Genomic DNA, 5,470 nt, shown 5'->3' with positions numbered 1-5,470 from the left:
AATTGTGGGTTGGACTGCTGGTTGGTGGCAGGGATGGAGATAGAAGCCAGGTCTCCTGCCTACTCATTCCTACCCATGACATGCATGGACATTGGTAATCTAACTTCTCAACCATTAAAGGGACCCTTGCCTCCTAAAGAACACAAGAACATTCTCTCCTCCCCAGGTTGCCTCTCCCCCAAACCTTGGTCTGTTCCCTCTTTGGTTAGGCCTTCTTTCACCTTCCTTCTTAATTGCCCTTTGTTTCACAAACAGTGAAGAGCTGGGTTTGATACTGGAAAGAGAGAGGGTGAGACTATGAGATCTGGCAGCTCCGTCCTGTGTGAGAACACCACCTAAGTCCCTGTTTTAGGGATGAGCATGTTTTGGTCCCCAGGTTTTCAAGATGCGCACATTCCTGTCCACATGATCCCTGGACAAGCTGTTTTGGTATTTGAACTTGCTACTGAAAAAGGGTGAAGTCCAGGACACACAAACAGTAGGGGGTTGTGGTCTCCCTTCCCCCCAGCTTGGAACCTGCCTGCTCTAGGGTGGAGCTACCGGCTCATTCGTCCTGCCACGCCCACCGCTGGAACCTGACCTTGCTGCCTGAAGGCACACATGTGTTCGTCCTGCTACTGGACCCTGAGTTACTTGGCGGGAAATTGGGTTCCCTCCCCCTTCCTTTATAAACTGAGTGTCTGGAAATATTAAATTGAGTCTTGATCCGAATGTTGTCTTGACTCCATTGTTTCTTCCGCCCTATCTAGTTACCTCTCTTTGCAGGGAACTGCCATTCTCAGTTGAACCGTTCGTGTTGTGGACCGCGGGCGGGCCGCAACAGTTGGCGCCAGAACTGGGACCTGAGGAATGGCAGAGGGATGCTAAGAGAAACGATTGCTGTGTGGAGCTCCACAAGAAAAGAAAAGAATCTTCGTATCGGAGGAGCATCGGAGCAACGGACAGGTACACATGCTAGCGCTAGCCTAAAAAATTTCAGTTTTGTAGAGTGTTGCTGGGGATGCAGTAGGATACGAACAAGTTTGAAGCAGTGCTGACCCAACACTGGTTCTGCTTGGGGTCAGCAGTTCGTAAATCGGAACTAGATACGGAGACAGGCGGTGTGCCGCAGTTTTTTAGAAAACTGCTTAGGTGGAAGAAAGAAGGGTTCAAAATCATGGATCAGGCGATTGTGTTTAGTTTTCAGGAGTTGCTTAAGGAAAAAGGAGTAAGGCTTGAAGTATAATTAGTAAGAAATTTTTTAGATAAGAGAGATAGCTGTTTTCCATGGTTCAAAGAAGAAGAAACGATAGATTGTGGAACCTGAGAGAAAGTTGGTGAGGCCCTGAAGCGAGTTAAAATTTGAGATTAAGCTTCAGAGGCTGAGTCTCTTAAGATATTTCTAGTTTAGATAATGATTAATGTGGTTCCTATCCTAAATAGTAAAATTTAAGATAAGATATAAAGCAATGCCTCTTTATTAATGCGTTAAAGCTTGCTTTAATAGGTATTCATAGGTATTAATTGATATCCAAACTTCGTAATATGATAGTAATGCTTCTAATATTGATTTTAACAGTGATAAATTGTTTTAAACATAGGTTTTGCTTTCCCAAAGTTGTAGATATTATCCTAACCTTGCACAAAAACTTAAAAATTATGGTTAAAACTGCCATTGTTCCATTGACTGCAGCTTGCAGTTTGATTGCAAATTTAAGATTGATGCTCAGATTAAAAAGTATTTTACCTTTGAGTCAATACAGGGCTCTGGGCAGTCCCAGAGCGGCTTGTGAACTTTCTTTTGTTTTGCAAACAATGCCTAAAAAAGTTTTTCCCTGTGTTCAAGAAAATTTCTTTTTAACAGTGTTACAGATTTATTCAAATGTTTAAAATAATGCTTAAATTCAAAGATTTTTGCTTCTAGTAAACTGGTAATCACTAGAAAATTTTGCCTCTATGTATGGCTAATATAGCTTTACATTATGTAAGAAAAATGTTTATTGTTTCTGCTTCTTTACAAGAAGCCAAAAGTTTTAATCTTTCAGTATATATTGTTTCCTAAGTGGAAAGTATTTTATTAACTAATGCTTCTCAAGGGAAGTTTACCTTAAATCCTTGCTCTCACCCAAAAGATTCAGAGACAGTATCCTTTTGTTATTTGGTGTTTTGGTTTGCTGCAAGGGGTTTTGCAGGAAATAAAGAAAGCTTTTATAATTGTTGTTAATTGGTAATTAAAAATTAGTTGTGCCGAAGACAATTCTTTGGCCAGAAAAAACATTATTGTAAAGTCATTTTTCTCATCCTCCCAGCCAATCGTTTGGCCACGTGGGCCCAACTAGCTGCTGTGGAGCGGAGTCTTAACACACAGTTGCCCCTATTCCAGCACAAATAATCTGGTTGTGTGCTGTAGATGGTGTTTTAAAATGCTGAACAATCAAACCTTAATTTATATATTGATAGTCAATGCTATATCTCTGAGCTCATAATTACTTAAAATTGTTCGTCCCTCAGATACTATTAATTCTCAAATTTACAATTGCTTATACATATTTCTAGTTAATAAATAAATAAATTATGCACGTGTGACTCTTAATAACTTTTCTAGCCTTCTAGTTACAACCGTTCCTTAAGAAAAATGATTGAAAGTGCAGTCACTGCCCCTTTACAGCCAAATATTTAAAATGTTTTGTCCAAAAAGTTATTAATTCAAAAGGTTAGATATTGTAAAATTTTAAACTTTAACCTCTTAAAAGACAAAAAAAAGAAATTGTATCCCCATATATACTATTTAGTGCATTTCCATGCACACTATTTAAAACATACCTTTATTTTCAAAATTTGAGATTAAAATGTCAAATTTAATAAATGCTTTTTAGTATCTTAAAAGGGTCTACTTATTGGCTTATAGATTGATCCTAAAACAGCTACCTTATTAGGAAAGGGAAAAACAAGTTCTCTCCACAGAACTCTACAGAAGCATATTGGTAATTCGTGTGCTGAGCTGACAGGTAAGTTAACTCAGTGTCCTGATTAAAAGGACTAAAAGATTAAATTCATGTTTTAGATCCATCCTTGCTTGTCATTTTTCCAGTTTAGACTAGCTTCTAGCCTTTTAACTTTATGGCAATAGTACATCAGAGACTGTATATTCAGACTTAGTAAAATTAGTCATTTAATAGAGTCATAATGATTTTTCACTCTTCTTCAGTGTGACCAGCCATTCTAACTCAATCTTAGACTGGTCTAATATTCAGTTCAATTGTTAGAGATTCCTATATTCTAAATTACCTAGCAAAGTTAATTCAGAGCATTTCCCCCAAGGTCACCAAAGGCACATCTTGCCTTTACCTTATTTGTCCTAAACTTTTTGCAAACTGACATTAAAGGTCAGTCTGCAGCGGAACGCCACTGGCACCCAGTTACTTCTAATTCTTATGCATTGGTAAAATGGAAGGACGCCCTGACTAATAAATGGAAGGGTCCAGATCCAGTTCTAATCTGGGGAAAGGGCTCGGTTTGTGTTTTTTCGAGAGATTAATTAGTCAAATGAACGCACATTCCAAATCTTATAAGTATCACCTTGAGGACTAAAATTCCTCTTTTGCTTAAAATTCAGCTGGAAACTGAAGCTCCCAAAAAAAAAAAGGCTGTTTTCCTGCTACTCTCTGAGCCAATTCCCCTACAGGAGGCTGGAGATAAACTTTAGCTTTACAATTTGCATCTAAATAAAGTACCTTGACTTCTCCAAACAGAAAATTTACATTACTACACTCTAATTGTTTAGTATTCTTCCTTCTCTCAAGCAGGTCAATCTACATTCTCCGGTTCTCCGCCCCGCCCCTAAGAGCAAACAGGTGGTTCTGCTAATCTCCCTTCCAGGGACATCCCAGCATGTGGCTTTTCAGTCTAAGATAAGATTTAGATTTACCAGGAGAGCTAGGGAAGTAGAAATTTCATATATATTTACAAAGATTAGTTCTTATTTTGATAGATATAGGCTTAGTCCCTTAGCTAGCCTCTGGCTTTTCACCCTTGCTGTTACTGCAAGGTGTCCTTAGTTCCTCAGGCTACTGGGAATAACAGGGATGAAGAGGAAAGACTTTCAGCTCCTATTTTAACCAAAATTAATGGTGTTAATACTGACATAATTCTTGTCTAGGCCTTGCTAAATCTGAGGTTGACAAGTCTCACATAGAGACCTCGCAATAACTCAGAATTGCGATACTGATTCATAATCATATGAATACGGTATGGGTACCGCTTGGCGCAGGAGATCACTGCGGAGGGAAGGTCCAATTTGACCGTTTCTGAGTTCCCTGTGCGACACACCTGATTTGAAAGAGGTTGGTATCTGACTCCAGCTAAACACTAAAAATACTTACGGCTCTGCCTCCCCTCCCCAAAAGATACCAAGAGCCACAGATGTGAGTTGTTACAATACTCACGGGAGGAATCAGGTTAATGTCCACCCAAGTCAAGGTTAAAGGCCCACTCATCTACGGATGAGAAAATCATTTGATCACCTCTGTTAAGCATTGCCTATTTAAACTTAATTAATAGGGGGGAGAGAGATTGGAGACCTGCTGTCGTAAGGGCAAGCCCTTCACTGCCTCCCACCCAAAAAATAAAAAAGCCAATTGGCCTTGTACTAAAGAGCTGGTCTTAACCGCTTCTCACTGTTCCCCTGCCTTTTACCCAAAATTGCAGAGGATTATCAGTTCAGTGTTATTCTAAAATTGTTTAGCTAAACTCAGCCAGGGTTCCAACGCCCTACTTAAAAGGCAAACAGGTAGCTACCTATTCAGCACTAATTAGCATTATAAAGTCAGAGCCTACAGCCCAGTGCTGGTATTTCAGTCAGTGCTTTTAAGACAGTCTCAGCCAGATACAGTTTACCATTAGAATAGTTAGGGAATCCCACGGAAATAGTTTTTTTTTCTTTAGCCCTAGGAACTTAGGCAGAACTATTGAACATAGATAATTTTTCTGCCACAGGCCACCCCTTTTTTATTTTTATTTTTGTTATCTAATGGGGGGAAATGTGGTCTCCCTTCCCCCCAGCTTGGAACCTGCCTGCTCTAGGGTGGAGCTACCGGCTCATTCGTCCTGCCATGCCCACCGCTGGAACCTGACCTTGCTGCCTGAAGGCACACATGTGTTCGTCCTGCTACTGGACCCTGAGTTACTTGGCGGGAAATTGGGTTCCCTCCCCCTTCCTTTATAAACTGAGTGTCTGGAAATATTAAATTGAGTCTTGATCCGAATGTTGTCTTGACTCCATTGTTTCTTCCGCCCTATCTAGTTATCTCTCTTTGCAGGGAACTGCCATTCTCAGTTGAACCGTTCGTGTTGTGGACCGCGGGCGGGCCGCAACAGGGGGTGAACCATGGTTGGCTGTGTGAACACCTCATTATACAACAGTTCCCAAAGAAAGTAATTCCAGATGTGCGATCAGTGAGCACCCAGGGCTTATGCTTTTAGACCATTAGGC

The 5,470-nt window shown here is 40.3% G+C and overlaps 1 long non-coding RNA gene across 1 annotated transcript; it reads left to right on the top strand.

The window, feature by feature from the left end:
- The first annotated feature begins 456 nt into the window (after nucleotides 1-456).
- LOC147000711 (uncharacterized) lies at nucleotides 457-5,243 on the top strand. Its single transcript, XR_015045596.1, has 2 exons — nucleotides 457-945; nucleotides 5,041-5,243. It is a non-coding gene; the product is annotated as an uncharacterized LOC147000711 (long non-coding RNA).
- The last annotated feature ends 227 nt before the right edge of the window (nucleotides 5,244-5,470 follow it).

This window comes from Mus caroli, unplaced genomic scaffold (assembly GCF_978045245.1).
Source record: "Mus caroli unplaced genomic scaffold, Mus_caroli_1 scaffold_16, whole genome shotgun sequence".
NCBI classification, from domain to species: Eukaryota; Metazoa; Chordata; class Mammalia; order Rodentia; family Muridae; genus Mus; species Mus caroli.
Note: the sequence above shows the minus strand (reverse complement) of the source record. Positions and strands in the feature narration are given on the sequence as shown.